Source organism: Vombatus ursinus, unplaced genomic scaffold (assembly GCF_900497805.2).
Source record: "Vombatus ursinus unplaced genomic scaffold, bare-nosed wombat genome assembly UNPS02014847.1, whole genome shotgun sequence".
Classification (NCBI taxonomy): domain Eukaryota; kingdom Metazoa; phylum Chordata; class Mammalia; order Diprotodontia; family Vombatidae; genus Vombatus; species Vombatus ursinus.
Genome location: NW_020954625.1, coordinates 2373133 through 2383790, shown reverse-complemented (window position 1 = coordinate 2383790; position 10658 = coordinate 2373133). Strand labels below are relative to the sequence as shown.

General features: G+C 42.5%; 1 long non-coding RNA gene across 1 annotated transcript in view; it reads left to right on the top strand.

The window, feature by feature from the left end:
* LOC114026922 overlaps positions 1-10154 on the top strand; it is an 18052-nt gene extending 7898 nt beyond the window's left edge. Inside the window, exons 2-3 of the long non-coding RNA XR_003567182.1 lie at positions 7134-7198; positions 7744-10154. This is a non-coding gene — a long non-coding RNA (uncharacterized LOC114026922). The remainder of the gene's footprint in view (positions 1-7133; positions 7199-7743) is intronic.
* Positions 10155-10658: the final 504 nt, after the last annotated feature.

The following is a 10658-nucleotide window of genomic DNA, read 5'->3' as shown; positions in this document are numbered from 1 at the left end:
CTGGACACTTCCTTAGAAACAGTCAGTCAGTCAGTCAGTCAGTCAGTCAGCAAACATTTATTAAGAACTTACTTTGTTCCAAGCACTGTGTTAAGTGCTAGAGTTAACAAAGGAAGACAAAAATCATGATCCCTGCCCTCAGTAAGCTCACATTCTAATGAGGTAGATGACATGCAAGTAACTATGTGCATACACCATTGTATACAGTGTAAACAGAAGGTAATTCTGGTGCGTACTTTGGGATCACCAAAGGATCCCTTTTGTGGCTTCTCAAGAGCAAGAGCCGTTGGCTAATTGGATCTTTAAAAGGGGGTGACCTGTCCTCTGCCTTAACCAGGAGTCTGTGAGCCTCTCCCTGAAGGCTGAGCTGAAGACCTGGTGCCCTTCTCCTGGGGGCTGCATAGCTGCCTTGAGCCCATGGCAGCTAACGGACGTGTCCTAGCTGAGCCTGGCCCCAACTTAGGAAAGCCTTTTCCCCAGGTCTCCCAGGTTGGGCTGTAAAGAGTCCAAAAGTGTGAAATAAAAGAGCCCAAGCCCTCTTTTTGTAGGTCAAGGTCTCAGATTTGATCCCAGTCAATGTGTACGGGTGCAGAGCTGAGAGGCACCCGTGACTGGAGAGGAAGAGTTAATGTTGACTTCAGGATACCTTTTTTTTTTACCACTACATATCCATAAATGGGCTAAGTATGCCCTTTATATCTTCATCCAAGTTACTGATTAATGTAGGGTTTTTTAAATCACTAAATGAATCGCCATGGGCCAGAACAGTCAGGAATGGCTTCCCAGAAAAGTGAGAACCTGAGCTAGGATTGAGCCATGAGGTAGATGGAGAGAACGATATCAAGAGCTGGAAGAGGCCTTGGATATCACTGAGCCCCAGACTATCATTTTCATTTTTGTAGAAGATGAAACTGAGATTTTAATTCAGTTGTACTATGCAGTTCACATGCTTTGCTTTCCCCGGTTACTCTAGAAAAACACCTGGATCAGCATATTGCCATACTTGAAAAATTTCTAACTCCCAATGTGCAAAATAAAATAAACCAGTGCAATGACATAGGAATCAGAGGGTTTTATGGAAGGGAAAGGGAAGCTACATGGAGGCTAATTAGAGACCAAAGGAGTGGCTATTAGATCCCCTTGGAGTCACAGAAATATCTGGCACAACTGCAGAGGCAAATAACCCTTTGGGAGATACAGAGAGGAAGAAACATTTAGATACATCATTAAGTGACATGTAAAAGCTTTGCTTGCCTGTCATATTCCTAAGCTTTGTAAAAGGGTCTCATTGCATAGGGCCTCACCCTGTAGATCTGTAGCGGGTAGGTGGCCTTTTGAGTTCCAGGTATGTATTTGTTATATGCAATGAGTATCAAGCGTCCTGAGGAACCAGCCACAGGCACTGCCAAGGGCCAGACCCATCTGGACACCGAGAACCTCCTAGTTAACATCAGAGGTAGAGATATCACCTCCATTCAAGTCAAGTCAAGCCAACTAACCTTTAGTAAGTTCCTATCATGTGACAAAGAAAAATAAACCAGTCTCTGTCCTCAAGAAGCTTACATTCTACCAGAGATATACAACATGAGCAAAGATAAGTAAATACATAAAAAATAAGTAAATATTTGCAATGCTTTGCTTAATAAATAGTATTGCTTAATAGTAGGTGCTTAATAAATGTTCAATGAATTGAATGAAAGATCACTTCAGGAGGGAGAAGACACTAACAAGGTTTTTTGCAGAAGATGGCTTCTGAAGTGGACTTTGAAAGAAACCAAGGATGCTGAAAGGCACAGGAGATGAGATTATGCATTCCAAACATGGGAAACAGCCTGTATAAAGACGTGGAAGTGACCAGTGAAGAGTCAAATTTGGAGAGTAGTAAGTACATCAATTTGTCTAGAATGTAATCTGTGCAATGGGCTATAATATGAAATATCTGGAAAGGTGGATGGGATCCAGACTGTGGGGAATTTTAAATGACTGATGAATTTATATCTTATCCTTGAGTCAATAGAGAGCTATCAAAGATTTTTGATCAGTGGAGTGACATAGGCATCCCTGTCTCTTAGGAATATCAATTGGGAATCTGTATGGAGGATAGATTAGAGAAAGAATAAACTGGAAGTGGGGAGACCAAGTAGGAAGAGTAAGAAAGAAGAAAGGACCGAGAACCCCAAACCTGGATGACTAGACTACAAGGATGGTGGGAACTTCAAAAGAAAAAAGAAAATTCAGCAGGGCAAGGAGTTTGAAGGGGAAAAATGAGTTCAGTTTAGGGCATATTGGGTTTGAGAGGTGGAATTATTCAGTAGGTAATAGCTAAGCTCATGAGAGCTGATGTGATCACAGAGAGAGGATAGCAAGGCAGATCAGCACCTTGGAGGACACCCACGCATATTAGACAGAAAGTAGATCTCCATCCAACTAGACACCTTTCCTTTGCCCTCCATGGTATATCTGATCATTGCTCTTGGGGAAATGAGTGGCTGAGCCAGTGTCCCCAGGGGTGTTGACCCTGCCTGAGCTGGACACAGGGGTGATGACTGTTCATCATTTGTGCCCCTTCTCAGTTACTGAGGAATCTAGAATCACTCCTGGCTGAATCACAGGGAGCGGTGCCAGTCTTAGCTGCCCCTTGGTTTATTCCCTGGATCTTAACTTTCCCAGGGCCTACAAGGGTTACCATACATAACTAAGGGCAGCCAGCAGAAGCTCCCTGACTTCACCTGTCTTTTATAACTCTCCCACTGTCCGGATTCCATCTACCTTTCTGGGTATTTCATGTTACAGCCCATCACACAGATTACATTCTAGCCAAATTGATGTACTTACTACTCTTCAAATTTAACTTCTCATTTGTCACCTCCATGACTTAACCTTCTCCTTCCTAGGTGTATGTAGTAAGGGTGGTTGCCTTGAGTCAACCTTCAATTCCTATGGCCAAGAGACTACAGGTGCAACATCTCAGCCCTTGTGGGGGATTGCTCAAGGCCAAAAGGTGATTGGGCAAATGAGTTTATTGATCTTCCGTGCTTGGTTTGTCTACCATATCGAAAGGTGCCTACCTTAAAACAGCCAGTATTCTTGACTACCCTCTCCCCCTCCTCAAGAGCAATTCCTAGGCAATGTCTTGGCTGGTGGTAATGGTCACTAGTGTTCAGAGCCAATAATAATAATAATAATAATAATAAATAGCATTTATATAGTGCTTTAAGGTTTGTGATGTGCTTTACAAATATCTCATTTTATCCTTGCAACAACTCTGAAGGTAGATACTATTATTATTATTCCCATTTTACAGATAAGGAAACTGAGGCAAAAAGAGGTTAAATGACTTGCCTAATGCCATACAGATGGTAAGTATCTGAGGCCAGAACTCAGACCCAAAGCTCTATCCATTGCATCTTCTAGCTGCCTGTTAGAATTCTGTTACCACTTTGTATTAGAAATAATGTGAATTTAGACGTTTACACTCTAACATGATGTTAAACTGTGCCCAGGCAAGCCAAGTAGATGATCAATCTTTTTCACCCTCAATAGAAAGATCTACACAGTCCCTCATGCACAGAAAGCATTTAATAAATGTTTGTGGGCTGATTATTCAGTTGGTATAGTAGAAAGAGAACTGTGTCTAGAGTCAAAGGATGTAGGTTCAAATGTGGGTGATTACCTGTGACACTTCACTATCTGTATGACTTTGGGTATGGCTCTTGACATCTGTGTCTCTGTTTCCTCATCTCTCAAATGAAGCAGGTTGGCTTGAAAGGTTTCTGACAGTCTCTACTAGATCTATGGTACTTAGGTAATGAGTTCCCCCTAATGTGGAAATAACCTATGCATACACTTACATTTCACTTTTATTCAGCAGTACCTGCAAGGATGCATGTTCCACGGCCTTTGAGTCCTAACATGGGTGAGACAGAGCAGCTGTTAGGTTCCTGATGAGTTTGGGGGGGGCCCATTGGGAATATCTCTTGTGCCTATGTGGTCATGGACATCTAAGGATGGAGGCAGTACATCTAGCTTTTTTATTCATTTTATTCCTTTTCACGATGTATAATCACCCTCATCTGGTCTCACTTTCTTCCCTTTGCAATAATGACCAGTTTAATCATATGCCTCCCATATATTTGAATCCTTTTTCTCCATATACTATCACCACTAATTCTTGGTCATATCCCACCCTTGGCTTAGCCCCACCCTTGACCTTCTCCATTCCCATTCATGCACTGCTGAACAACATGGGAGAAAGTCATGAAATAGTGCCAGATGGGTTCACATTTATGTAATGCAATTTCAAATGCACTCTCCTTGCTACATGGCAATCCTTTTATACTTCTCTTTACGATTCTCTCTCCCATTCTCTTCAGTGATTCTTCTAAACATTCCCCTCCAACCCTTAAGTCCCTCCCTCCCTATTCTTTCTCAGTAGAAGACTTGGCCTTCTACTTTACTGAGAAAATAGAGATTGTCACCTATCCTCACTCCTTCGCAGGTGGAGGGTCCATGGGTGTGGAACATTGTATATGATGTCAGATTTTCTTTTTTGGTGTATCAATTCATTTTACTGATTTTTTTTCCTTCTCTTTCTTAAAAAAAAAATTATAAGGGCAGGAACTTTGGTAGGGGAAGGGGAGAGGCACAGGGGGTATACTGATGTTATAAAAACAAGAAATCAATAACATTTTATTTAAAAAATAAAATAGAGGTTAAGGAACGTAGAATAACAGAGTCCAATTTTAGGGCAGCCAATGGGAGAAACTCGTCTGCCCCCATTCCTTCCTCCTCTGCCTTGTGCAGCCGCATGAAGGAAGACTGATGCCTAGTGAACCTTATCATCTTCTGTGGGCACCTAATAAATACCACGAGCTCTCTTTCCCCCTTACTCAATAGCTCATAATCCCTCTACGTCTTCTCCTATTTTCTTCCCCTTTTCTCTAGGCTAGAAGGAAAATATGTCCCTTCTCCTGCCCCAAGGGGGGCAGCTAGGTGGTGCAGTGGATAGAGCTCTGGCCTTGGAGTCAGGAGGACCTGAGTTCAAATCCAGCCTCAGACGCTTAACACTTACTAGCTGTGTGACCCTGGGCAAGTCACTTAACCCTGATCACCTCACCCAAAAAAAAAAAAAAAAAAAAAGACTAACCCCTCTACTTGTGTTCTTGCTTGCATCCTTCCATCACCCTAAGCGCTCCGTACTCACTCCTTCCCTGCTTCTTCCAAAGGTACCTTGGTCTCCTCTAGCCTTTAAAACAACAACAAAGCCCTTGAACTTGGCCCTGTCATGTCTACAAGCTGTCATTCAATACCTGTTCCATTTCACAACAAGAATTCCTAGAAAGAGACATTTGAATTCAGCCTCTATTTCCACTCCCTCTCCTCCCACTCACTTGCCCAGCAGACACAATTTGCCTTGTGACCTCGCCTCTCCACTCCAGCCGCTGTCTCCAAGTTCCAGGCTATCTTACCAGTCCATTCGACAAAAGGACTTATCTCAGTCATCATCTCTGGAGCCGGTGACATTGTCAATCATCCTCTCCTCCGGGTTATTAATCACCCTCTTCTCCCTGGCTTCCATGACAATGCCTTCTTTGGGTTCCCCTACCTGTCTGCCAACGTTATTTTCCTCATGGTCAAATCTGGTCATTTCTCATACACACATATACACACACACGCGCGCACACACACACACACACACACACACACACACACACTGCTCAACCAAACTCCAGTGTCTCCCTATTTATTATCATCGTTGCAGCTGATATTTCTAAAGCACTTACTATATGCCAGGCACTATACTAAGCACTTTATAACCACTATTTCATTTGATCTATTACCTCCGGGATCAAATATAAAGTCCTCTGTTTGGCATTCAAGGGTCTTTACAATCTACCCTCTTCTTTTGAGTCTTCGCATCCTTTACTCCCCGACCACACACTCTGTTTCAGGGACACCAGCCCCCTTGCTGCTCCTCACACACAACAAAGCATGGTCCAGATGGATACCTTTGGACTGGCTCTCCCTTTTACCTGTCCTTCTCGATACCACTGGCTTCTTTCAAGACCCAGCTCAAATCCTGCTTTCTGCAGGAGGCCTTCCCAGTACCACCAGCCACTCGAGCTTTCTCTTCTAAAGCCACCTTCCTTCTACTACATCTGCATCTTGTATGTACCTATTTATAGATTGCCTTCCCTGTTAGTATGGAAGCTCTTTGAGGACAGGGACTTATTTGTGGTTTCACTTTTTATTTGTATTCCCAGCATTTAGAATAATGCCTGTCACATAGTAAGCACCTAATAAATGTTTGTTAGTGTTCATTAGACACTTACTATGCTATTGCTAACCAAAAGAAGGCCTAGGGGCCATCTCATCAATCCAATTTTAGGGCAGCCAATGGGAGAAAACCATTCCCTACCCCATGAGAGATGAGCTCCTCCACTAGCCCAGTCACATGAAGGAAGCCTGATGCCTAGTGCACCTCATCAGCTTCTGGGGGTAGTGCACTTCCCACTTAGGCATCCTCTTATGGCCACTAGTCAGGTGATGAGGCTGGCTCTTTATAGATTATATCATATTGCCTCTCATAGAATTAAAGCAGGATGGAAAAACTAGACTTTCCCCACCCCAATAGACTCTATATGATGGGCTAATAATTATAGTTCACATTTCTATAACACTCTACAGTTTACAAAGTGAGTTCCTCACAATCCTTTGAGATGAGTAGTGTAAGTACTATTACACCCATTTTACAGATTAAGAAAATGAGTCTCAGAGAGGAAAAGTGATTTGTTTAGGGTCACACAGATCCAGAACTCAAGCCTGGGTCTTCCAGGTCCAAGTTCTATGTTTTTTTTGTGTTGCAGAAGTTACTTGTCTCTTCAGGCAGAGAACACTATACTGGGCTAACGGGACAGCATCAGGGATTGTCCCCTGAGACCAGAAACAGCTGGTATCAAGAAACAGCAAATCACGCTAAGTGAAAATGATTTCCTGCAAATGGACGAAATTGCATCCTCCAAAGCCACAATCTTTTCCCTATTAGTCACAAATTGAAACTGTTATGTGTCTCCCAGACACCTGACAACTTTATTTCCCCCCATTTTAAACCCTATTGTATTTTTTAACCGCAGGACAAAGCGACAAGAGAGAAGAGAAATGAAACTGGAAAAGAATCTTAGTGCCTGTGGGACCTTGAGTAAGTCACTTCCCTTTTCCGGACTTCAGTTTCCCCATCTCTCAAATGAAATTAGAATGCGTAAACCCAAAAATCCACCCCAGCTCCAAGTCCTCTGATTCCCAAGATCTGCAATATAGTCAAAGGACCAATGGTCCTAGAGGCAGGAGACCTGGATTCTAATTCTAGCTCCTGCATTTAGTAGGCGAGTCTCTGGTCCTCAGTTTCCTCACTTATAAAATGGGGCTAATAAGACTTGGATTACCAACCTCACAGAATTATCATTAGAGTTGGAAGGGCCCTGAGAGGTCATCTAACCCAACCCCTTCATTTTATAGATAAGGAAACTGAGACCTACAGAAAAGTGACTTGCCCAAGGCCGTAGTAAGCAGCACAGTTGGTTTCTAACCTAGGTCCTCTGACTGCAGGTTCAGCTACTTTCTACTGGCCCTTGCTGCCTCCTTGTTTAATCAATCACTCAGTAAAGCAATAAGTATTTATTAAGTGCTTGCTGTGTGGCAGGTCCTGGAGATACGAAGACAAAAGTCAAGTTTCTTATGTTCTAGTGGGAAGGATGACGTGCATCTATAAGCACATATGCGATCCACAAGAAGTAACCTCAGGTGACCTCAGAGGGGAAGTCACTGACAGCTGGGGGGTGAGGGACCCCAGGAGAGACCTCCTGTTGAAGCTGGAGCTTGAGCTGAGTCTGGAAAGAAGCCAGGGATTCTACGAGCAGCAAGGAGGTGCATTTCAGGCATGAGAGACAGCCAGGACAAAGGCACAGTGATGGGAAATGGGAAGGTTTTTGTAAACCTTAAAGAGCTATAGAAATGGACATTGATATTTTTTTTACAGCCCAGACTACCCCCCCCCGCCCAAATTACATTTGCTCCAAAAGTCCTTTAGGAAGGCAGCTGCTGGGAACTCAGAACGCACAATTCCACCAGTGGACTCATCAGAAAAGAAGCAGAACTAGGGAAGGACAATGTTGGGGGCGGTGGTTGCCTGCACTTTCTCCCTACTCGTCTTACATTACAGAGTCCATCTCTCTCTCAAGACCTCTACTGGTCCCCTGAATCATCATTTCTCCCCAGGCTATCTTAACTGTCATTGGCATAGCCCTTTCTTAGGGCTGATGTGACTGCATCCACATGGGGCAAAGAACTCGCCCCATTCTGCCAGACCCGACGACACATATCTTATGAGACACGCACAAGCCAGCCTTCCTACGGGGAACCCCAGGGAGCCCTGGGACAGGGGAGGGTCTCTTTAACTCTGTCCCACAACCCTTGCAACATATGCTAGGGCCCTGCAAGTCCATTTTCCCCAGGTGCTAGAATACCTACGGAAGTGATGAAGAATGTGGTCTCTACCCTCCCCCCCCCCACTCACCCACGGACAGAGTCACAGAAAGTCCAGAAAATAATCACAAGGTAAATAAAGAAAGAGTATAAAGGGTTTGTTGAGAAATTTTCATATAACCACACAACAATGTATGAAGAACTTTCTTAAACAATCTGACTGTATTATAAGCTTTTGGCTAGGGCATAAAGGGAACTGTCACTACATGACACATCTAGTGATTGGCTGAATCAGTCATGTACTTGGGCCTACATAGTTAAAGAATCAAGTCATGTAGCTGTTTAAATTTGAAAGATGGAAACACTGGAAGCCATGTGGAGGAGAGGAGGGAATTTCTCTCATCCATACCCCACATATTTTGGCTGGGTAGCTAAGGAGATCACGCATCCATCTGGAAGCAGAGACAGACAGACAGACATGGCTCCAGAGGAACAGATACCCCAAAGAGGAAATAACCTCAAGGAATATGACCCCTGGCAATTCAGAGTTAAGTTATGGAAAGGGGCAGACCCCGGGAACCCAGGATGAAGACTTTAAAGAGGAAAAATTACTTCCAGGGCCTGTAACACAGGACTTGTGAGTTGCCTTTGCCCCAAGTGTATCCTACACTCTAAGCTTGAACCCCTTCCTTTCATGGGTGGGTGCTATGTGTATTTGTGGAAGAATGTATCCTAGGTTTAAGAGGAGGTGGATATTTTGTATCTATTTGTTCTTGCTCTGACATTTAAGTGAATGCCTTTGCTAAGAGCTAATTGAGTTCCCTGGCTGATTGTTAATGGGCAGTACACTAGTAGGGGCTTGTGAACTGTAGTTTTTAGAAGAGTGGTACCACAAGGTATATCACTCTCAACTTACGGACTTAAAAATTATGCAGCAAATATATAATACTTTCTAGAAATGCAGCATCCCCTTTATAAGCAGAAATATCTTAAACTGTTAGAAAGCCATTTACATGTCCACACCCTTTGACCTAGATATTCTATGGCTAGGCACGTACCCCCAAGAAGTCGATGAAGAAAAAAAGACCCTATATAAAATAAAATACTCAGAGTAGAACTCTTTGTGTTAACAAGGTACTGGAAACAAAGTAGATGACCATCAACTTAGGCATGGTTAAACATGCGTGGGATGGAATGATACCATATTGTACTATAAGAAACAATAATTGATGGAGATAGAGGATCATGAGCAGAACCAGGAGAACAGACAAACAGCTTTGAAAGCTGTAAGAACTATGGTCAATACAATGAACATTCATGATCACCGGAATTGATAATGAAACATACCATCTATCTCCTGACAGAGATGATGGATTCAGGGTTCAGAATAAGATGTATACAGTCAGTGAGGGGATTTGTTTTGCTTGATTATAGATATATTTGTTACAAGGAATTTGCTTTTATTTTCCCTTTTTTTTCCAATAGGGTTGGGGGTGGGAGAAAGAGAAAATAGATTTATGTTAATTTTAAAATCTTTTAAAAATAGAGAGTAGACATGCTACAGATGGGAGATGTGGTCATTGAGTTGTTAGATTTGCTTAATTGTTTTCTTTGTTACAAGGGACTTCTTATGGAGTAGGGGTTATCTGGAAATGTTTATAATGTAAAAACAAAACATGTCAATAAAACTTTTTGTTTTCAAAGAGAGGTTTATATAAGCTGATGCAAAATGAACTCAGCAGAACCAGGAAACCTATAAACAATGAATACAAGGTGAGTAAAATGATCAACAACCACAAAAAAAAATGAAACAGAAACTGGAATAACAAAGCTTGGCCCCAGAGAAGAAACAGAAAAAGACTCATTTCACGCACAAATGCACACACATACACACACATACACACACACATGCACACACATATGCTCCCTTCTTTGCAAAGGGGAGCGACTATGGATTCAGAAAATTACCTATAACATCAGACTTTTTCAATATATTGGTTAATTTACTGAACTTTTTTTCTTCTTTAAAATTTTTTTTTTTTATTATAAGCAATGTCTCTCTGGGAAGGGATGAAGGGAGGGAACTTGTCAGAAAGGTATGTGGCATCAAAACAAAAGCTATAAATAAAAAATGTATTTAAACAAAAAGAAAGTCATTTAGCTACCCCGTCCCAGAA